Here is a 23,768-nt window from a genome sequence, read left to right on the forward strand (position 1 = left end):
GATATGAAGGGATTCTTGGGTTAATTTAGCAGGTGCCAATATAGGTGAGGCCACGGAGTAAAGTCAGAAAAGTGAAAGAGATTTTGACACAATTAGGTCACCAAGGAAATATCCTGTGACTCTTTTTAAAGGTGTCTAAAATAGCAAGGTTTAAGTGAATATAATTATATTTTTAAAATGTAATTAGAATATAACCTGGTAAATTCCCACTCAACGGGTATATTGCACACTTTCTGGCTAAAGGGCACAGCTACAATCCAGACTTTAACCTTATAAAATCAAACCATGTAACCTAATCATGTGTACCCCCATGTTAATCTGAAATTTAAAAAGAATGAAATGTAACCTGCAGTGCTGAGAAATTGACTTGCCCACTGGCTCTTCATGTTAAACTCTGTGACGACTTCTCCCACCCCTTCTCTCACCCCCTCCACCTTCCTAGTCATAGAAGACTATTTCATTGCTTATCATCATCAGCAGGCATTGGACAGGGAAAACTCAATCATATTAAATATATTGCTTATTAGGTGCTTTGTGGAAGACAGTCAAGATTTTGTTTGCTTGATTGCTAGTTAAGAATTAAGGGGGACTTCCAGGTACGATGGAGTGAAGAGATCAGCAAGTCCTCTTCCTCCTCCCCATCCAAAATACTGGGAAGCTGGAAAAAATTGTCAAAGAGAACCATTTCAAAGCTCTTTGATACGTATTGCAATAATTTTATTTCTCAGTTTATCATTTTTCTTTTGTGTTTATAATGGTTTTTGTCATATTCATAATATGAATTTATGTCACATTTATGAAGACTTCTCTCATCCTGACAGGTTTCTTAGTCACTGAAAGACCAGTTCACACTAGTCATTATCTTGCATTCATTTTCTGAGTTTTATTTTTAGCTTCTTGATGAGATTCCCTCTAGAGACCTAGAGGGAGCTTGGGATAACGCTCTAATGCCTTGCTCGGATTTGGAAAAACCTTAGTTTCATTAGCAGCGTATTTTAAAATTCCTCTACTTCTGTAATAAGTTCTCCCATTTTGCTGTGTTGGGATAGCACCTGAAAAGCTTGTTTAAAATACTAGTTCCCCATCCTGACTTCCGGAGATAGAATGGGTAGAGCTTGGGAATCTGCCTTTTTAATCAAATTCCAGATGATTGTGATCTGGATTATCTGCCAACCACACTTTTCAAATCCTGGTTTGGTGAGAGGAAGGAGCATTTCTTTCCATTTGGTCAAATTTAGGCTCGGTCTCCTGTGAGGAAGCCTATCAGTCAGGATCCCAACAGGAGACAAATATTACATTCAAATTAAGATAAACTATTTGGGAAGATGTGAGTGTGGGTAAGGAGGACACGGGGTAAAGTGAGTGAATGCTGCTACAACCCCTGGGACTGGAGAAAGGAGGGGAGAAAACAAATGGTTACTGTAGCTAGGGAAAATCCTGTATAGTCGGCCTCCTTGAGAGGACCGGTGACCCTTGATCCAGGGACATAGCCAATCTGAGTTGGCAAAAGTGAAGAGTAAATACCTGACTTCATTCTCTTACCTGGATTTCCTGCCAGAGGTCCCCAGAAGACAAACTCAACTGGAAGCTGATGGATGTGGGAGCCTTGGAGATTCCCCATTGAAGTCAGTCTCTTGGGACAGAGAGTATGACGAAAAAAGGTGTCAAGTGCATCTGGAGACACAAAATAGGGGAGATCCTCACAGGACCCGTAGAATAATTGCACCATGGCATAAGTATAAAACATGTGACAGACAAAGAAAAAACATAGTGAACAGGCAACCCAGTGATTCTTGAAGGGCAATTACAGGAAAGACAATTAGAAGCAATATTTACAAACTGGTATTTAATAAGGAAACCATATTTTCTGCACCATAGATTGGAATCAGTTGTCTGGTTTTTTTTGAGACAGAGCCTCAAGCTCTTGCCCCGGGTAGAGTGCTGTGGCATCACAGCTCACGGCAACCTCTAACTCCTAGGTTCAAGCGATTCTCCTGCCTCTGCCTCCCAAGTAGCTGGGACTACAGGCGCCCACCACAAAGCCCAGCTATTTTTTGTTGCAGCCATTATTGTTGTTTGGCAGGCCTGGGCCGGATTCGAACCCACCAGCTTAGGTATATGTGGCTGGCACCTTAGCCACTTGAGCCACAGGCACGGAGCCTGTCTGTTCTTTTATTTGGGAAGTTATCACATGAAATGTTTTATGTTAGCTACACATTAAATCATCAGTCTTATTAAAAAGTGAATTAGGCTTGGTGCCTGTGGCTCAAGTGGCTAAGGTGCCAGCCACATACACCTGAGCTGGCAGGTTCAAATCCAGCCCGGGCCCGCCAAACAACAATGACGGCTACAACCAAAAAATATCTGGGCGTTGTGGCAGGCTCCTGTAGTCCCAGCTACTTGGGAGATGGAGGCAGGAGAATGGCTTGAGCCCAGGAATTGGAGGTTGCTGTGAGCTGTAATGCCACAGCACTCTACCCAGGGCAAGAGCTTGAGGCTCTGTCTCAAAAAAAAAGAAAAAGAAAAGTAAATTGATATAAAATTAGATATGTCTTAATTGTACAAACTGTCTTAACTCCAACACACAAACCACAAACAATTTGTTCACTTACTGGTGAGTCTTAGGCTTGTTTCACCTTGTACCAGCCTGCCAATAAGAGTGAACCACAGATACCAACAGAAATTAATAGTAATCACCTTTGAATCTGTCCTTTTCCATACCCAACCAGCATTGGTTTGCATCCCATTGCTGTCAAGCTTGAAAGCTCTGGCCCTGAAAATTCTACCTCAATCCTGTATAGAACTTTTCAACTTGTTTTTGGGACAGATCTACTATCTTAGTTCTCATTGGTTACCAGTTATTCTTTGCTCTCCAGGAGTCTGGGTTTGATTTTGCTTTCTTGAGAATGGATATGACTTTTTGTATATATATAACATTCAGAGTGATCTGGGAAGTGGCTATTTGCATTTTTAAATATCTTTATCAACAAGAATGAATCAGCAGCAGTGCTTTAGTGACAGGAACAATTGTCAATATCTTAGAGTCATTCTTGGCAATGGCCTCCAGGTTCAGTTAGTAAACACGGCATAGACATTAGCTTTGTAATTCAATTTTCGTCAAGTGCATTGGCGCCAATTAAAATATTTTTGTTTTCCTTTTAAGATGTTTCTCTCCTCATCTCCCTACATGCTGTTCCATGGTTCTATGGGAGGTCAAAATCTAATCAAAGCAAAGCATTTGATGTATTTATGCCTTGCCTTATGGAACAAAGTCATCAACAGGAAGGTAAAGAAAGCAATGACAGAAACAGCTGTATGGAACTTAATTTTAACCAACAAAGATCTGGTTAATGATTTACAAGTGACCAAAATCTTGGGAGAAATGGGTGATATCAGAAATGGGTGATATCAGTTCCTGGCCAGGAACTAACTGGACTCTGCATTGAGAGCAGTGAGCACAATGGCACAGCCTTGCCTTCAGCATTCTTCAGCCATTACTAGAAACAAACACAGAACTATAGAACTGTGGGCCAATTTGTATAATGCAGTGGTGTCAGAAGCACTCATGTCCAGTTTTACTTTGCCAATGTGAATCTACTGTTGAATTTATTTTTTTTTGAGACAGAGTCTCACTTTGTTACCCTTGGTAGAGTGCTATGGCATCATAGCTCACAGCAAACTCAAATTCTTGAGCTTAAGCGATTCTCTTGCCTCAGCCTCCCAAGTAGCTTAGCTGGGACTACAGGCAAGTGCCACAAGCCCAGCTATTTTTTTTTTTTTGAGACAGGGTCTCGTTCTTGCTCAGACTGTTCTCGAGCCTGTGAGCTCAGGCAATCACCCCATCTCAGCCTCCCAAGTGCTAGGATTACGGGTATGAGCCACTGCAACCGGTTTATTGAAATGTTTTATTTGTTAACTTAGCGATGTGATTCAAAATGTGAAAGATACAAAAGAAAATGCAATAGAAATTTTGTCATCTCTGTTCCCCAGCCACCTAATTCCCCTCCCTGTGTTCGCAATCTGTTTTACCAGTTTCTTGATAATCTGTCCAGAGAAAATTCCATGCATATGCAAACAAATGCAAATAATGTATTTTATCAAACCTAAGATGCCACTGATTGCAAGATGTGCCAATATTACACGTACTACAACAAAAGAAAATTTTTAAAAATCTTGTCAATTAAACTATGATATGACACCTGTTATACAATGCATTTATTTCAGAGACAACAAAAACATGAAAATATGTGCATCTTACAATCATAAGATATGGTCTACATTCTTTTCCTCCAATTTTACACAAAAATAGTATAGCCTGTGTTTAGCATTCTGCACCATGTTTGCTTCACTCAACAAGTACATCTTCAAGCTTATTCCAAATCATCACCTAAGGCATTTCCTCCTTCCTTTGATGGCAGGTCAGTGAAAAAAGGACTTTAACTAGCATGTTCTGAGTCAGAAAATAAAGAAGGAAGGAAAAGGACATTCTTTGGAAAAGATGGTGGATAAACTGCAGATGATTGGGAAAAGAAATCACAATGGCCCTTATTGTGCTTCTTTTTTTTTTTTTCACCAAGGATAAAGTTCTTCAAGTTGAAAAGTATAAAACAAATACCACAAAGAGGGATTCAAATCTCACATAAAAGAAGAAAAATAGGAGGATGATATCTAGACGACTAACCCAAGTTAGCGTCTCTGAGTCTGAACAAATACGAAGCACAGCACTAAAACACACAACTGTGACAGAAACATTGTTGTGGCTTTTTGTGAAATAATGAAGAAAGGAAGAAGAAACATTGTTGTGGCTTTTTGTGAAATAATGAAAAAGGGGTGATAGATTTTTACAAACGTGAAAAATGTAGATTACAGGAAACACAGACTAGCAAAATTTCTTATCCATAGCAAGGTTTAAAATACATTATTAAACAGCGGATTTATTAGCATTTAAAGAGTATGTCACGCATTTTTTTTTTTTTTTGTAGAGACAGAGTTTCACTTTATGGCCCTCGGTAGAGTGCCGTGGCATCACACAGCTCACAGCAACCTCCAGCTCCTGGGCTTAAGCGATTCTCTTGCCTCAGCCTCCCGAGTAGCTGGGACTACAGGCTCCCTCCACAACACCCAGCTATTTTTTGGTTGCAGTTCAGCCAGGGCCGGGTTTGAACCCGCCACCCTCGGTATATGGGGCCGGCACCTTACCGACTGAGCCACAGGCGCCGCCCGCATTTTTTTTAATTTAAAGAAAAAGAGGTGATTCGAACCAGAATAGATTTTCAGAAATATGCCATGGCTTGTTTGCAGTTGTGGTGTGAGGAAAGAATTAGGGAGACAATGGCTTTGGCAGATAATTATATGATCTGATCATGCTGTATGTGGAACTTCCTTCCAACAATGTTCTGAGTGTCACATGACGGAGGAAACAGGCCTAACCAGGAAAGGAATGGAATTGGATTCAAGTCCTATTTCTGACGACAATACCTAGTGACCTTGGGATAATCATGTCATTTTGTTTTTCCTTCTCTAAAATAAGAAGACTGCATTTACTGATTCCTAAGTTTCTTTCTATTATAATATTTACATTTTAACAATAATCTGATAGGCAAAGAAAATATGCAAGACCTAGAGTTAGCAGATGTAAGCTAAATGCCTGATGTTTCTCATGCCATATGTATTGGTAGAAATATTGAAGAAGTAAGGATTAGGTTCCCATCTAAGTCCAATCAGGCTAGCATTTGAGACCTCATGCGAAACCCAGAGCAAAGCCACCCAGCTAAGCCAATCCGTATAAGAGAATGTATGCTTCTATCATTAAGCTGCTAAGTTTTAGAGTAATTTTTTTTTCTCACAAGGAGCTGGCAGCTATGTGCAAATATCTTCCAGCCTATGAAGGAGTGGGAAGACCTTCTCTACAAGACTCCAGTAGGCAAAATAATGGTGAAAGAAGCTTAGGATTCTCACTTAGGAATCGTTTTCTTTTTTTTTTTATTTATTTATTTTTTTTTATTTTTTTTTTTTAATTTGGCCGGGGCTGGGTTTGAACCCACCACCTCCGGCATATGGGACCGGTGCCCTACCCGCTGAGCCACAGGCGCCGCCCAGGAATCGTTTTCTAATGATCATAACTGACCCCCATGAGCAGGGAAGTAGAATTAACAGAAGGGTCCCCACTGATGCTTGTGGCACTGCCAGGTATGTTGCCACACAGGCCACTACCTGGGAAGAGAGGATGTCTTCTTAGAAATCCCATGGTTTGGGGGCCTACTTTAGGCTACTTGATCTGCAATCAGAGTGGGCCACAGCTGAGCTCTTAAATGGATACAGAGAGATGTTCTGTCTACGTTAAACTACAAGCCATTAGAGTTCGAGATCTCTGCCTAGTGCTGAACGCTGAACAATGAGGCAGACAACTAACATCTTGGTGGGGTAAGCATTTTCACAATACGTTATTAATATTTACACCTGCGCCAGCCTCTGAGTGTGCTTTCACACCTCCTCTAGCTTGCAACCAACACGATGAGCAGGTGGCAGGGATGACTTGCCTCTTTTATATGGATGAGGACACTGAGACTCAGAGCCATTAAGTGATTCACAAAGAATCACACCTCTGCTAACTAACTAGTGGGGCAGGGATTTGGAACCTGGATCTTGTCCATGTTCTAAGAGAAATGTCACAGGAAAGCTGAACTGCAAGTAAATAGATCCTGCTGGGTGGTGGGGGTAGGAGCATTGGAGATGACCAGAGAAGTCTTTGGTACACTTTAAAGCTAATTAGAGCAATCAAACCAGTGAAGGAGAAATGAGTCTTAACCCATGTTCCCAGAATACTTTTCCAGAGACAGCCTTCCACCTGCCCTTTCTAAGCCAATCTCATTAAGGGAAGGAACTAGTGCATGGCTGCTTGATTTGAAAATCAGACACTTGCACAGTTTCCTTTCCTGGAAAAAGACAGTTATCTCCTAAGGAAGATAGGAGGCAAAATGATCTTCCCAAACTGTGGGGTGCAAGAGAGAAATTGATGATAGTAACCAGAAAATTGGGGATTTAAAACTTTATATTTCTTGTGGTAAATCGAACCCTTTTCTCTTAAATCTCAGCTGCTGCTCCCTAGGAAATTTCTTATAAGTGTTTAAAGGAAAGGGAGATTCTGGCTTCACTCCTGGTTATGCCACCCTGAAAGCTAATGACCTAGTTTAAACAAGGTGAGGATATCATTTCTAGGATAGTGTGTTCTGCAGGCTGAGGAAGGGCAGGTTGAGGGCACAGGAGAGGTGGAAAAGGAAAAGTCAATTGCATGGCCTCCTTTTTCAAATAAACTTTTGGCTCACATCTGCTCTGATCACCAGACCTAGGTAGAAGCAAGCCCCAAAAGCCAAGGTAAGCAAATACCCTCTGAGTGATCAGTGGTTCCAGAGTAATGGAGCAGCACGGGTCTCCAGCGAGCCCTTCAAGCTCTGTGTCATCTCAGAGTCAGAGTGGCGTTTGTTCCTTAAACAATCAGCCCAGGCCTATTTCATCAGAAAGTAGACTCTGATGACATCCTGCTGCTGCCTGTGGAGAAAGAGCAGCAGAGAAGTATGAACCTGAGGTTTCCCTCATTCATCTTTTGCCCTCAACCTTGAGTCTTTTGTAACTTCCATGGGGAGGCAGCACTTCCTAGTGTAGAAAACATGGGCTTTGGAGTCAAATCAGCCACCCTGAATCCTATCTGCATCACTTACAAGCTGTGTGATTACAGACACGTTATGTCCCCTCAGAGCCTCAGTTTCCACACATATAAGATAGAATAGTACTATGATGTACTACTTACTTCATGAGATTCTTGTGCAGATAGAATCAGACTGTATGTGTCAGACACCTAACACGGAGCCAGGCTCCCAGTACTTGCAAAACAAATATTAGTTCCTTTGCCTCCAACTTCAGTTGCTAGCTTGCCAGAGCCTCCAGCTATATCATACCTGGGAGAGTGAATCTAACAAATGTGCCCTTTTTCTTATGGAAACCTAACAGCTCATAGAGAGACATTCCTGAGCTTTAGCCCTAGGAATGGGAAACATTTGTAGAGAACAATCTACCAGACTCTTTTACCTGGCTTCCCTGTGTCTAAGGGGATGCAGCTGAAAGATAAGCAGGCAAGACGAGGAGCACATCTCTAGCGAGGATCAGGATGAAACGTGGGACTGGAAGGACTTACAAGTTGGTCTTTGGCTGTGGAGCAAGGCACAGGCCCCCTTGGGGTCATAGCTGAGACACTGAAGAAAGGCTGACCGTCAGCGAACCTGCTTCCCTTTTTAAAATTTATTTTACCCACTCAGTGAACCAATGCCACCTGAATTAGTTTCCTGTGGCTATTGCAACAAATTACCACAAAATGGGAGGTTTAGAGCAACAGAAATAAATGTATTTATTCTCTCACAGTTCTAGAGTCCACAGGTCCCAAATCAAGATTGTAGTAGGGCCTTCCCCCCTTAGAGGAGAGTCTCCCTTGCCTTTTCCAACGTGCGGTAGCTCTCAGCGGTTTTTGGATTCCTTGGCTTGTGGCTTCATCACTGGCATCTCTGCCTCTATCTTCTCACCACATTCTCTTCTGTGTCTGTATTAATCTCTCATGAATTTACTCTTATTAGGATAAGGATGAGGCTCTGAATTTATTTATTTATTTTTCCAAAGTATATTTTTATTTTTCTTGAAAGATACAATTTCTGTAAGTCACAGAATTCTTGCAACCGGAGGGTCTGAATTTATGCCCCACTGTGTAATTCAAGAAAATTTTCTCATCTAAAGATCTTTAACTTAATTACCTTTGCAAAGAACATTTTTCCAAGTAAGGTGACAGTCACAATTCCAAGGATTAGGTTTCATAGATTACAACATGGACATACCTTTTGGGGGGCCACCATGCAATCCACGACACCACCTAAACCCTTTTAGAGAATTGATCAACAAATTCATGGGATGTGAGTCCGGGTATTCTGCTTCTGGGGGGTATTTGCATTATAAATATCATATTAACCTAAAAGAAATGGACAATGACAATTTTGAAAGGAAAAATAATCACCAATAGTGATATTTTTGGTGCTAGCAAGAAATTGTTTCTTTTCATCCGTGAGAAAGCTTTTCCTGTAAAACTCTCCAGAAGACTCTCCAGTCCCACTTCTCACTGTGTGGCTTTGTATGTCCCTAAGATACGTTCATTCCCATAACAATCACAGACAAGAGGGATGCATTATCCCTCCTGTGATTGGCTTAGACTAATCAGGAATTCACTCCAGGGGCTGAGCAAGTGGGGAGCACTTAGCCTCTGAGAAATGTGTCACCCCCCATCAATAGTGGAACAAAACAATCCCAAACAAGGAAGTAAAGCCTGGTGAACGATCATTGGAAGGCAGCCACCAGTGTCTGCCTTCCATGTGAGCTGCTTCCTTTCCCACCAGCCATAGGGGTGGCTGCTCTACCACACAGAATTTACTGAGCTGGCAGCATTTGGCTAAAACACATACACACACTCTGGGAGGCCAACGAGGGTGGATTGACTCAGAAGGCTGACACAAGAGGATCACTTGAGCCCAAGAGTTTGAGGTTGCTGTGAGTTATGAAGCCATAGCACTCTACCCAGGGGGACAAATCAAGCAGCTATGAGAGAAGGCATTTGAATGAATGGCAACTGAATGATTTTTCAGTATTCTTCCAAAAGCTACCTACCTTATCATCAGATAAACAGCCTAGCATGTCTTCTCAGTATTTTAAGAAAACTGAGGTTTCAAACCCCAGGAAAATGTTCTTTTCAAAACCCCAAATGTCTCCTTTGAAAAATGATTGCCTATTCAGATAGTGCCTGAAAATGTGTTGGCAAGAATTTAGAAGAAGATGAATCAGGATACCTGGATTTAAATCAGGATGGAGACTACAAGGAAATTAGCCATATCTGACTCAGCCTGATTCTGAACCTGTGACCTGCAGGTAAAGGGTAAACTTCCCTCCCGTGGAAATGTCGAAGCAGCAGTTTTCTTGGGCAGCCCCTACCTTTGAGTTCGCCAGGAAGAAAACTCACTAGCTCTACACTTACAGGGCTTACAAGTACATTTAATACTGTATAAGTTATGCCCTATGAGATACTCTGTCATGAATTGTTCTAATTACTCTTGCCTTTCAAGTCCACCTCAAGTTTCCCTGAAGCACAAAAGAGGCTCTGGACCGGCACTGACGAGAGTCTGGGTTTGAACACTGGGACTCTGGGAGAAAACTCCTACTCCATATGCAGTTGTGCTACCATGGAATATATCTTGTCACTCTCATGGCATGTACCAGAGACTTCCAATTGGAAACCCACAGTTTCTCTTCCAAATTAGTTGCATTTTAATTATTTAAATTTTTAAAATAAAACAAGGCGGCGCCTGTGGCTCAGTGAGTAGGGCACCGTCCCCATATACCGAGGGTGGCGGGTTCAAACCCAGCCCCGGCCAAACTGCAACAAAATAATAGCTGGGCGTTGTGGCGGGCGCTTGTAGTCCCAGCTGCTCGGGAGGCTGAGGCAGGAGAATCGCGTAAGCCCAGGAGTTGGAGGCTGCTGTGAGTCCTGTGATGTCATGGCACTCTACCGAGGGCAGTACAGTGAGACTCTGTCTATACAAAATAAATAAATAAATAAATAAATAAAATAAAAGAAGAAAGATTTGGGTTTGGATTTGAATATTTGTTCTGTCCTTCCCACTTTCTCATTTCCTTCCAGGATTCTTATTTCATATACACATATTAGGAAGCTTAAAGTTCTTCTCCAGCTCAGCAATCTCCTTTTTTTTTTTTTTGCAGTTTTTGGCTGGGGCTGGGTTTGAACCCACCACCTCCAGCATATAGGGCTGGCGCCCTACTCCTTTGAGCCACAGGCACTGCCCTTCAGTAATGCCTTTTTCATTCAAATTTTTTTTTACTCTCTGTTTCATTTTGGATTCTTTTTTAATTTTTTTTGAGATAGGGTCTTACTATTTTACCCAGGCTGGAGTGCTGTGGTGTCATTATAGCTTACAGCAACCTCAAACTTCTGGGCTCAAGTGACCCTCCTGCCTCAGCTTCTGGAGTAGTTCGGACTATGGGCACAGGCCACTGTGCTTAACATTGTGTTGCATTTTAATTATTTAAATTTTTAAAATAAAAGAAGGCGGCGCCTGTGGCTCAGTGAGTAGGGTGCCATCCCCATATACCGAGGGTGGTGGGTTCAAACCCAGCCCCTGCCAAACTGCTCTTTTTTGTAGAAATGGGGTCTTCCTCCTACTCAGGCTGGTCTTAAACTCCTGACCTCAAGCAATCTTCCCACTTCAGCCTCCCAAAGTGCTTGGATTACAGTTATGAGCCGTTGCACCTGGCCCGGTTTGGATAATTGCTATTGCTATGCATTCAAATCACTTAATCTTTTCTTCTGCAATATCTGTACCATTAATCCTAGCCAATGATTTTTTCCTTCTCAGCTATTGCAGTTTATACCTCTAGATTTTTTTACTTGAGTCTTTTTAATATTATCGTTTTTTTGTTTGTTTGTTTGTTTTTTGAGACATAGTCATGGCGTCACAGCTCACAGCAACCTCAAATTCTTGGGCTTAAGAGATTCTCTTGCTTCAGCCTCCCAAGTAGCTGGGACTACAGGCACCCACCACAACGCCCCGCTATTTTTTGTCGCAGTTGTCATTGTTGTTTAGCTGGCCCAGGCCAGAACCTGCCAGTCTGGGTGTATGTGGCTGGTGCTGTAAACACTGTGCTACGAGCCCCGAGCCCTTAATATTATTTTTTTGTCTCTAATCTTTTAAATATTTGGAATTGAGTTATAATAATTGTTTTAATGTCCTTGTTTGCAAATTCTAACATTCGTGCCAGTTCTAAGTCAGTTCTAATTGACTGATTTTTTTCTACTTTTTATGGGACCTATTTTCTTGCTTCTTTGCATACTGGTAATTTTTTTCTTTTACTTTTTTTAAAAAAAACTGTTGGCACAACATCTTTTCTTTTTATGTTTTAGAATCTTTTTTTTTTTTTGCAATTTTTGGCCAGAGCTGGGTTTGAACCTGCCACCTCGGGCATATGGGGCCAGTGCCCTACTCCTTTGAGCCACAGGCACCGCCCTGTTTTAGAATCTTTTTTAAAAATTCAGATTAACATAAGGGTACAAATGATAAGGCTACATTGTGTATGTTTCTAAGGTAAAGTTTAAGTTGTAGCTAACCCCTTCATCCAGTGGGTGTGCTGTACAATATGCCCAGCAGGTGAGAGTTTACCAATCCCCTTTCCTCCTCCCCTTTCCTTTCTCCTCCATTCCCCCTCAACTTGAATATACTTGATGGGCATGTAATTGTTTTTCTCTTGGTTTCATATTTAGAGATGGAGTCTTGCTCTGTCATCCAGGCTGGAGTGTAGTGGTATGATCATATTTCACTGCAACCTCAAATTCCAGGGCTCAAGCCATACTTCTGCCTCAGCTTCCTGAGTAGCTGGGATTATAGGCACGTGTCACCACACTACCTACTGTTTTGTTTTTCTAGAGACATGGTCTTACTATGTTGCCCAGGCTGGTCTTGAACTCTGAACTCTTGGCCTCATCCAATCCTTATACCTTGGCCTCCCAAATTGCTGGGGAGGCCAAGGTGTAAATTACCACGTACAGCTGTAAGTTTTGATTAGATGGCAGACATTGTGAATTTTAACATGCTGTATAATGGGCATTTTTTATAGTCCCTTAAATATTCTTAACCTTATTCTGGGGCACAGTTAAGTTACTTGGAAATAGTTTGGTCCTCTTGTGTCTTGTTTTTAAAATTGTTAGGCCCAGCTAGATCAGTGCTCAGTGTAAGGGATGAATATTCTTCACCACTAATGTGAGACCTTTCCAAATAGTCTGCTCAATATCCAGTGAATCACCAGCTTTCCCGTTCTGGCTGATGGGAAGAGACACTATTCTTGATCCTGTAGGAGCACCAGGCACTATTCCCTCTAATCCTTTCAGGTGGTTCTTTCCCAGGCTTCAGGTAGTTTCTCCCAAAAGATGCATTAATCAGCACACAGATGAGTACTCGAGGGAACCCTCCTCCTGCATACAGAGGAGCCCCTCTGTACAGTTCTTCCCTCTGCAGCACTGTTTTATGCAAGTTATGGTGTGGTGGTCTCTCCAGCTCAGGGGCCACCAGGTTCTGCCTGCATCCCCATCACTACACTGCAGCCTGGAAACTCTCTCAGTTGTGTTAAGCTGGGTCAATTGCAGGGTTCACCTCACCTTGTTTTCCATTTCATTTTCATCAACAAGGAAAGTGACTGCTCTTCCTTGTTTCCTGACATCAACATCTTGAAAACTCATTGTTTCACGTATTTTGCCCTTTTTATTCTTGTTTCAGATGAGAGGATAAATCCTGTCTGTGTTATTCTGTCTTATTTGGGGGTGGATGTTTTTCTCGTTCTTTGTAAATGTCATTTTTATTTTTACTTTACATAATAAAACAGTACATGTTTAAAATGTATTACAAGTTGCATTTACCTAGGTTGGGATTGTCCAGGTCTGGAAGGATGGAGTATGCAACTAAAAACCTCAACAGAAGGCTTGAAGAAGTGACCAGAACACTCTGGAAAGTATATCTCAGTAGACATACAAGGTAAAGAAATCAGAACCAGAAGTACCAATGACTGGGTGGTGAGTTTTCTTAATTTTTTTCTCTTCCCTATCTCCCAGTCTGAACTCAAACAAAGACCTAATCTTTGCACCAAGCATTTCTCAAGGAAAGCCTTTTTCTGGTTAGAAAAGGGAGGGAGCACCCTATGGAATCCTCTGCATTTTTAAAATTTAATTTAATTTAATCTTTTTGAGACAGAGCCTCAAGCTGTCACCCTGGGTAGAGAGCTGTGGCATCACAGCTCACAGCAACCTCCAACTCCTGGGCTCAAGTGATTCTCCTGCTTCCGCCTCCCAAGTAGCTGGGAGTACAGGCGCCTGCCACAACGCCTGACTATGTTTTGCTTGCAGCCATCATTGTTGTTTGGCGGGCCCAAGCTGGATTCGAACCTGCCAGCTCAGGTGTATGTGGCTGGCGCCTTAGCTGCTTGAGCCACAGGCACCAAGCTAGAATGCAGAAATTTGGAAAAAATTCCCTCTCTCTTTGAATTTTCTTTCCTGTCCTCACCCCAGGCAAGCCCCAGACACAAAACTCCCATCTTGAGATGGCTGCAGGGCAGCTGAGCAGTGATGCTGTGACTGCCAGCAGACCTCTAAAGCCCTAAGGGAGGGGAATGCTTCTCTTTAATCAATGGAACTGTGATCCTAAAGCTACAGAGTGAATTCCCATTGCTTTTTCTCTGTATATCCTCCTGCTGCTTGTCCCCAGAGGTAGACTCACTTGCAGGAAATAAATGGCAAAGCAGGGAGTCTAAAACCCTGGGTTTCTATTTAGAAACTCAGATGTGGGTCCTTTTTATTTATGTTTAAAATAATTGAAAAAATACTATGTACATTTTATGATCATAATGGAATTGAATTAGAACTCAATAATAGAAACCTATCTGGAAAATCCCCCAACACTTGGAAATCCAAATAATACTCGTACATAATCCATGGATCAAAGAGGAAATGTCATGGGAAATTAGAAAGTATTTTGAACTAAATGAAAATGATACAGCTAAAGCGATGGTTAGAGGGAAAGTTTTAGTTCTAAGCCAGGCATTGTGGCGGGCGCCTATAGTCCCAGCTACTCGGGAGACTGAGCCAAGAGAATTGCCTAAGCCCTGGAGTTCGAGGTTGCTGTGAGCTGTGACGCTACAGCACTCTATAGAGGGTGACAAAGTAAGACTCTGTCTCAAAAAAAAGGGAAAGTTTTAGTTCTAAATGCTTAAATTAGAGAAGAATAAAATGTAAACTACAGACTGAAGTCCTGCATAAGTCCAAGTGCAAAAGTTCTCAAAAAATATATAAAAGTAATATTATATTGCTATACTTGATTTGCTAATTTTTGGAGAATTTTTGCACCTATATTTATACGCATATCTTGATCATGTTATCATACATACATTATGATCAAGAGGCATTTATTCTGGGAAAACAAGGCTGGTTCAATAACTTAAAATGAATCAGTGTAAGCTACCCTATTAATAGACTAAAGAAAAAGTGATCTTATCAATTGATCTTATCAACAAATTTCAACATCTGTTCATGACCAATAATTCTTTTAACTTGTTTTGAAACAAATTCTTGTGCTGTCGCCTGTGCTATAGAGCAGTAGCAGTGTCATAGTTTACTGCAACCTTGAACTCTTTAGCCAAGCCACCCTAGTGCTTTAGTCTCCCAGGTATCTGAGTATCTGGCTCTACAAGTGCATGCCAACATGTCGGGATAATTACTGTATTTTTGTAAAGATAAGGTCTTGCTATGTTGCTCAGGCTGGTCTCAAACTCCTGGTGTTATTCCTCCTGTCTGCATGTGTCCCCCCAGCCTCCCAAATTGCTAGACATGAGCCACCATACCTGGCCCATGACAAATACACCTAATTTTTAGCATAATTATGTCCCGTGCAATATTTGGAGCATAATTATGCTAAAAATTATTTGTTGTTTACCTGAAATTAAAATTTAATTGGATGGCCTGTATATTATTTGGAAATCCTACAAGACCTAAATGGCTTTTATAAACATAATGCAACAACAATCAAAATTGCAGCAGGATTATTTTAGATATAGGCAAGCTGGTTCCAACATATATTAAAAAACCAAAGGACTGGGCGGCGCCTGCGGCTCAGTGAGTAGAGTGCTGGCCCCATATACCAAGGGTGGTGGGTTCAAACTCTGCCCCAGCCAAACTGCAACAAAAAATAGCCAGGGGTTGTGGCTGGCGCCTGTCGTCCCAACCAGTTGGAAGCCTGAGGCAAAAGAATCGCCTAAGCCCAAGAGCTGGAGGTTGCTGTGAGCTGTGACACCACAGCACTCTACCAAGGGCAACAGACTAAAACTCTGTCTCTAAAATAACAAAACACCAAAAGATTTAGAATAATCAATTTACTTTGAAAAAGAAGAAAAGGGTTAGAGGATTCAACTAACTGATTTTAAGACTTAATCTAAAGCTAAGTAATCAAAACAGTTTCAATTGTTGAAACTACATACCACATAGATCAATGGAACAAAATGGAGAAATATACAAATAAATGGAACAAAATAGAGAGTCAGGAAACAGATCCATGCAAATATGATCAATTGGTTTTTGTAGATAGATTCTTTTATTGAATTAAAACTGACAACATAAAAATACATCTTTTATCTGGGAACCCCAGGCCTCCTGTCTCCCTCTCCCAAGGAATCGCAGGGCTTCGTTAGTGACCGGGCCAGGGACGTGCCAGGCATCTCTGCACAGCCCCCTGGAGGGGCGCTGAGAAAGGCACCAGCTCCTTGGACTCCACCGCCCATGCTCTCTCTCTCATCCCTTCTCATGTCTGCACTATTTCTCCAATAAAGGTGTTTCTCTGCCTCCAAAAAAAAACAAAAAACAAAAAACAAAAACATCTTTTGATCATTTTAAATATAAAATTCATGAACTATTTTTTGTTTGTTTGTTTTTATTGCAGTTTGGCCGGGGCCAGCCTTGGTATATGGGGCCAGCGCCCTTCTCAATGAGCCACAGGCGCCATCCATGAACTATTTTTGACAAAAGCATTAAGGGAATTCAATGGATAAAGGATAATTTTTTCGACAGATGGAACAAGTGGATATCCATAGGCAAAAAAAAAAAAAAAAAAAGGAAAAGAACCTTTACTTTGTCCAGAGTATAGTTTATATTAAAAAGAAAAGAACCTTGACCTTGTCAGAGTATAGTTTATATTAAAAAGTTAATCTCAAAAAAAAAGTTAATCTCAAATGGATCATAGATCTAATATAAAATAAAAAGCTAAGCAACCTTTATTTTAAAACATGGGAGAAAATGTCAGTTGAAATTAGACAAAAACTTTTTTTTTTTGAGACAGAGTCTCACTATGTTGACCTCAGTAGAGTGCTGTGGCATCACAGCTCACAGCAACCTCAAACTCTTGGGCTTGAGTGATTCTTTTGCCTCAGCCTCCCAAGTAACTGGGACTACAGGTGCCCATCACAACACTTGGCTATTTTTTTTTTTTGTAGTTGTCACTGTTGTTTAGCTGGCCCTGGCCAGGTATAGGTGGCTGGTGCTCTAGCCACTGAGCTACAGGTGCTGAGCCAGACAAAAAGTCTTATTATTATGTGATATCAAAAGCCAATTTGTAAAAAAAAATTAGATTTAAAATTAAAACATTTTCTGTAGAAAACACTGTTAAACCGGCTGGGCGTGGTGGCTCACACCTATAATCCTAGCATTTTGGGAGGCTCAGGTGGGTATATTGCCTGAGCTCAGGAATTCATGACCAGCCTGAGCCAGACTGAAACCTCATCTCTAAAAATAGCCAGCATCATGGTAGACACCGGTAGTCCCAGCTACTTGGGAGGCTGAAACAAAAGAATCTCTTGAGCCCAAGAGTTTCAGGTTGCTGTGAGCTGTGAAGCCATGGCACTCTACTGAGGGTGACAAAGTGAGACTCTGTCTCAAAAACAACAACAACAATGACAAAACACTGTTAAAAGAATTAAAAGATGAGTGGCACCTGTGGCTCAAGGAGGAGGGCCCTGGCCCCATATACTAGAGGTGGCGGGGTTTAAAACCACCCCGGCCAAAAACTGCAATAACAACAATAAAAATAAAATAAAAGGAATTAAAAGATGAGCTATAAACTGGGATCAAATATTAGCAAATCACATATCCAGCAAAGGACTTACATCTAGAATAAGCAGATAACTTTCAAAGCTCAACAGTTAGGAAAAAAAAAAATAGACAAAATATTTGAATGAACATTTCAACAAAGAAGTTATACAGGTGGTATGCACATGAAAAGATGCTCAAAATCATTAGCCATTAGGGAAATGAAAATTAAAAACACAATAAAATACTACTAAACCCCTGTTTGACTAGAATTTAACTACCACCAACACCACCAAATGGAAATGCCAAGAGCTGGTGAGGGTGCAGAGCAAGTGCGAGTCATACAACCCGTAATGGGAATGCAAAATGGTAGACACTGTACAACCAGCAATACAATCCAGCAATCCCACTCCTAAATATTTACCCTAGAAAAATGAAAACTTGATGCTCACATAAAAATTTGTACAGGGATGTTTATAGCAGTTTTATTCATAATCACCCTGTAGACACCTTTTTTGTCCTCCATGAGTGAACAGCTAAGTAAGTGGTAGCATAGTGACATTTTCTCCTATGTTCATTGAATGAATTATACTCAGCAAAAATTAAAGGAAAAAAATCATTGATACCCTGAACAATCTCAAAAGGTTATGTACTGTATGATTCCATTTACAAGATATTCTGGAAAAGATAACACTATGGGGCACTTTCACTCTTTGGCAGAAGTTTCTCTAACTGTAAAATGAGGAGCCTGTCCCACTTCCAAACTTTTTTTTCTTTTTGTTGCCATAGGCATTAAAACACCAAACTTTTTTGATGGTATATCTCTAAGAATATTTGAGCACACGTCCTCAATAGATGTATCCTCTTTTTCCTTTATTTACCAAGAGTGCAATCTATGTGTGTATGTGTGTATACAGTTCTCTGAGCTTTAACACATATATAGGTTTGTGTACCCACCACCTCAATTAGAACACAATCAGAATACAGAATACTTCCATCACCCCCCCCAAATTCTCTCATGTTACCATTTGTAGTAACAACTAACCCCTGGTAACCTCTGATTAGTTTTTCAACTTCATCAAGGCCAAAAGAAGTTGAAGCAAACACAGCAGATTTTCTCTTTGGAAAAACCAATCTTTCTTCCCTCCCTCCCTCCCTCCCTTCCTTCCACATTTGCTCATTTATTTATTTGTTTAACAATGTTAGACACATCAAAAGAAAACAGAAGAACTAAACCAGAAGTTGACTTAATTTTACAATCCTTTCAACTATTTTAATATGGTTTTTTCCTTTTTTTTGTTTTTTTGAGGCACAGTCTCTTTGTTGCCCTGGGTGGAGTGTCATGGCATCAGCTCATAGCAACCTCAAACTTATGGGTTCAAGGGATCCTCTTGCCTCAGCCTCCTGGGTAGCTGAGACTACAGGAAGTTTTTAAGAGATGGGTCTCACTCTTGCTCAGGCTAGTCTTGAACTCTTGAGCTCAAGCAATCCACCTGCCTCAGCCTCCCAGAGTGCTAGGATTATAGGTGTGAGTCACTGTGCTCGGCTATATGATTTTTTTTTTTTGTCCCATATATGATTTTTCTTTTGTCCCAGACAAAATTCTTCTTTAGGAGGTAAGTCAGTTAATTAGCTTAGTAGCCTCTACTTTGAAAGTAAAATTATCGAATTATGCCAGCCATCAATACCCAAATAAATTTGACAGCAAAACAGCGATGAGAAAATGGCATCACTGTGGCTCAGTGGGTAGGGCGCTGGCCTCATATACTGAGGGTGATGGGTTCGAACCCAGCCCCAGCCAGCTAAAACAGCAGTGGCAAATGCAACAAAAATAGCCAGGCATTGTGGCGGCTGCCTGTAGTCCCAGGTACTCAGGAGGCTAAGGCAAGAGAATCACCCTAGCCCAAGAGCTGGAGGTTGCTGTGAGCTGTGATGTTACAGCACTCTACTGAGGGCAACAAGGTGAGACTCTGTCCCCCACCCCCCAAAAAGAAAATGATATCACTGATGTCTCTGGAAAAGCTTCTGATACCTGTCCCCTACCCCAGAAGCATTCACATGGGTTTAAATTGGCTTCTGTTTTTCTTTAGTGAATATCTAAATTCAGAGTTTTCTGGGAAAGACAGAATATAATCATGCTTACCTGTGCAAGTTAAAACAAAAGCAGAGTAAATGAATATATATACACTGTATATCTCTCTCTCCTATTTTACAGAATGTGGTTGGCCTAAGCCCAGAACTATGGCTGACTATGATAGGAGATGTTTACAGGAAGCCTGAGATTGTAAACAAACAAACAAACAAATAAATGAGCAACAAATGCGTGGGCTATGGGGCTGGACCACTTGTCATGAGTCCGGATCTTGATACTTGCTGTGGGGCCCTGAGGACATTGCTTAGTTTTTCTCCACTCTAGTTGCTTCATTTGTAAAATGTACCCTAATTTTCTGTACTAAGAGATTAAAAAAAAAAAAACTCACCAGCAATTATAGTATGACAATAACTTCTTATCATGGTTTATAAAATGCTAATATATGATTTTTAAAAAATGTGTGTCTTGGGCGGCGCCTGTGGCTCAAGGAGTAGGGCGCCGGTCCCATATGCTGGAGGTGGCGGGTTCAAACCCAGCCCCGGCCAAAAAAAAAAACCCATGAAAAAAAATGTGTGTCTTAGAATTGGAGGAATATGGTGATACTTACCTCATTGGGCTATTTTGATGTTTAAAGTAGTTGTTGGATGTTAGGGCCTGGCTCATAGGCCTCAACCAAAAGTTGTTAGCTATTATTGTAGTTATTATTACTACTACCACTGTTGCTACCCTACATGAATGGTGGAAGTGGTACTAGAATCAATTGTAAAATTTATCCCACCCCACTCTCCAGGCCCTCCCTTCTTGCTGTTGAATTTTCAAGCTCTGACAGGTGCAAACACAAGAGTGTGTGGATGTTACCAGAAGACAAGGAAAGAAACATTTACCACTTCCCACTTCTTGTTAGAGAGAGTCCATAATGAGATGAATGCTGAGGTGGCAGGGTCAGAGCTTGCCATCAGCATACACGCTAGTTCCCACGAGAAGAGTGGGGCAGGACGGGCACTAGAGTTGAACAGTGTGTGCGTCAATCCTGTCCTCAAGGACTGGGGATGGGCAGCCCTGTCCAGGGTGGCAAGAACACGGACCTGGGCTGCGGTTCTGAGCTTGCTGCTTGCCAACCATGTCACTTTGGGCATGTGCCTCAGGGTCATTTCAGCTTCAGTTTTTTCTCTCTGAGACAGAGACAAATAATTACTGCTTTACAGTGCTGGGAGGGAGACACAGAAATTAGGGTTGCCTGGGTTAAATAGCTGGAAAAGTCAACAGGGCTGCAAAGGGAAGCCAGTCAGCCAGATTATTTGCTTTCTTTTTTTTTTTTTTGCGACAGAGACTCAAGCTGTCAGCCTGGGTAGAGTGCCTTCGCCTCACAGCTCACAGCAACCTCCAGCTCCTGGGCTCAAGCGATTCTCTTGCCTCTGCTTCCTAAGTAGCTGGGACAACAGGTACCTGCCACAACACCCAGCTATTTTTTGGTCACAGCCCTCATTGCTGTTTGGCGGGCCCGGGGTGGATTCGAACCCGCTAGCTCAGGTGTATGTGGCTGGCGCCTTAGCCACTTGAGCCACAGGCACCAAGCCCATTTGCTTTCTTATATTTTTATTTATATTGTTATCCAATTTTTCTTTTGTCCCAGACTCAAAAGAAAATTCTTTGAATTTTTCCATGCAGTTCTATCTTTTACTGTAGGAAAGAACAGTGAATATGGGGCACCCAGATCTGGTCCCAGGTCATTCATAGTGGGGTGCTGGGCCCAGGACAAATCCCTTTGTGTTCCCTGACCCTTCACACCAAAACCCCAGTATTCAGGATTTGGGGAAGGAGGGAGCTGTCAGTGCTAGAGACAAAAGAATTAAGAATGGATTGTTTCTCACTATGGCATAAATAAAGAAAAGGAAACTAGCATTTCCTGAGAACTACTTATGGCAGGTACAGCACCAACTGACCTGTAATTCAATGCCTGTCGTTATTTTAAAAGGTTCTTATTATAATCCCTTATTACACTTGAATAAACCAACACCCACTGAAAGGCAGATAATTTGCCTGCAGTTAAGTCCCTGACCAAGTTGGATTTCTCCTACACCAGTCTGTGCTGGAGGGACAGGCACCTCATGGCCCAGGTGGCATGTAAGCACGTGAAAAGATGCTCAAAATCATTAGCCATTAGGGAAATGAAAATTAAAAACACAATAAGATACTACTGAGAACCACTGGTCAGCCAAAGATCCTTTCTTCCTTTCATTCTTTCATCTAGCAAGTTTATTGGGAGCCTAGTGTGTGTTTTAGACACTAGTAATACCCCAAGGAATCTGACACATTCAAGGAATTTGCAGAGTAGTGGGAAAGACCCGAGTTTCAGGGGGCCTGAAGCTTGAACAATTTGAAGAGACAGCTTTAGGAAAAAGTGCACAAAATTAGGAACAGGGCCTCAGAGGGAGCACAAGTAAATGAGGGGCCCTGAAGTCCAGGCTTTGTTAGTGCCAATGTAATTCTGTTTTGGAGAAAACAAACAAGTAGATCAGAGATCACAATAAAAGGTATTCAGGACTAATGGGGCATCCGGGGAGGCCCTCGGAAAAAATGCCATCTAAGCTGAGACCCCCTAAGAAATGCCATCTAAGCTAAGCATGGGGCCAGGAGTCCCAGGGGCAGTAATAAGAGGTGCAGGACCCAGGACAGGCAAAGCGGCCGGCATGGTTTTCAGGGGCCAAGGAAAACAGCATCCTTTTCTCTCACTAGCCCAGGGGCTGTCCCAAATATGGAGACACACATTTTATTGGGCTATTTTGCTGTTTAATAAAAGCTGATAAATGTTATACCTGGAACATAGTTCTCAACCAAAAGTTGTTGGCTATTACTACTACGACTCCATTTTAAGAAATGAATAGTGGGCCTTGAGTGTCGCGTCCTAGAGGCTAACAGCACCCTGTCACAGGCAGGGATGCCACCCTTTCTCCAAGCTTCTGGGAAATCTCAGGTCCCAGGAGAAGGCTCCCATGCTTGGTTCCCACCCTTCAAGAAGAACAGCCACCTGCTTCATTCATGCTTGGCCTTGCTTTCCTGGTTGCCGTATGGTTTCATTTGTGAGAATAAAGCAATGCAGAAAAGCTTCCTTTGTCAGAAATGAACCTGAAGTGCAGTGGGCTTAGAGAAAGAAAAGAGTGCAGAGGAAGGGGAAGAAGTGGGGAAGAAACTAACTTTAAACAGAAGATCCTGTATCCTTGTACCAGCGTATGGTGCCCCATGATCGCATGAATGTACACAGCTATGATTTAATAATAAAAAATAAATAAACAGAAGATCCTTCAGGGAGGTATCCACTCTAACCCAGAGATGGGATAAAGTTAATGCCTCTGGCAGGAACGTTCAGTGGGATGCCCTTAGGGGCTCTATGTTCCTCTGGGGGCAATGGTGGTGTTCTGAATACCTTGTGTAGCACACTGCCTTGCTGTTGAACCGTGATGTGATCAGACCCTAGCCAGCAACTGAGAGTACATGAGATGCCCTCTGAGTGGCCTGCCAACTGGAGCAGCACCCTTGGCCTTCAAAGGCAATGGGGCCTCCTTGGAGGCTCAGCTTCCAGAGAAGTTATAGACAGTCCACTGGCACCTTGGACATTACCTAAAGTGGGCAATGTTGTTCATGGGGGGAAAGCCCCATCTTGGGGTCCAGGAACCAGGTTTCCCTCTGGGCTCTGATGTAGCTGAGTCCTCTACCTTCTCTAAGTTCTAGTAACCCCATCTGTAAAATGGGAATAACACTTGCACTACGGTTGTGTTTTTTTTTTTATTGAGACAGCATCTCAAGTTGTCAACCTGAGTAGAGTGCTGAGGCATCATAGCTCACAGCTCCAACTCAGGCCTCAGTTTTTCTACTTTTAACAGAGACGGGCTCTCACTTTTGCTAGTCTTGAACTTGTGAGCTCAAGCAATCCACCCACCTCGGCCTCCCACAGGGCTAGGA

At 41.9% G+C, this 23,768-nt stretch overlaps 1 protein-coding gene across 5 annotated transcripts in view; it reads right to left on the reverse strand.

Annotated features, from left to right (window-relative positions):
- Positions 1-23,768, reverse strand: part of SRBD1 (S1 RNA binding domain 1) — a 291,329-nt gene that overhangs the window by 258,033 nt on the left and 9,528 nt on the right. For 3 of the 5 annotated variants that reach the window (XM_053589734.1, XM_053589738.1, XM_053589732.1), the window contains exon 2: positions 1,543-1,674. The gene's annotated coding sequence lies outside the window, so the exon portion shown is untranslated. Of the gene's footprint in view, positions 1-1,542; positions 1,675-7,386; positions 7,549-23,768 lie in introns of all 5 variants that reach the window. The other 2 variants (XM_053589735.1, XM_053589736.1) reach the window with 1 other exon arrangement.

Source organism: Nycticebus coucang, chromosome 4 (genome assembly GCF_027406575.1).
Source record: "Nycticebus coucang isolate mNycCou1 chromosome 4, mNycCou1.pri, whole genome shotgun sequence".
Taxonomy (NCBI): domain Eukaryota; kingdom Metazoa; phylum Chordata; class Mammalia; order Primates; family Lorisidae; genus Nycticebus; species Nycticebus coucang.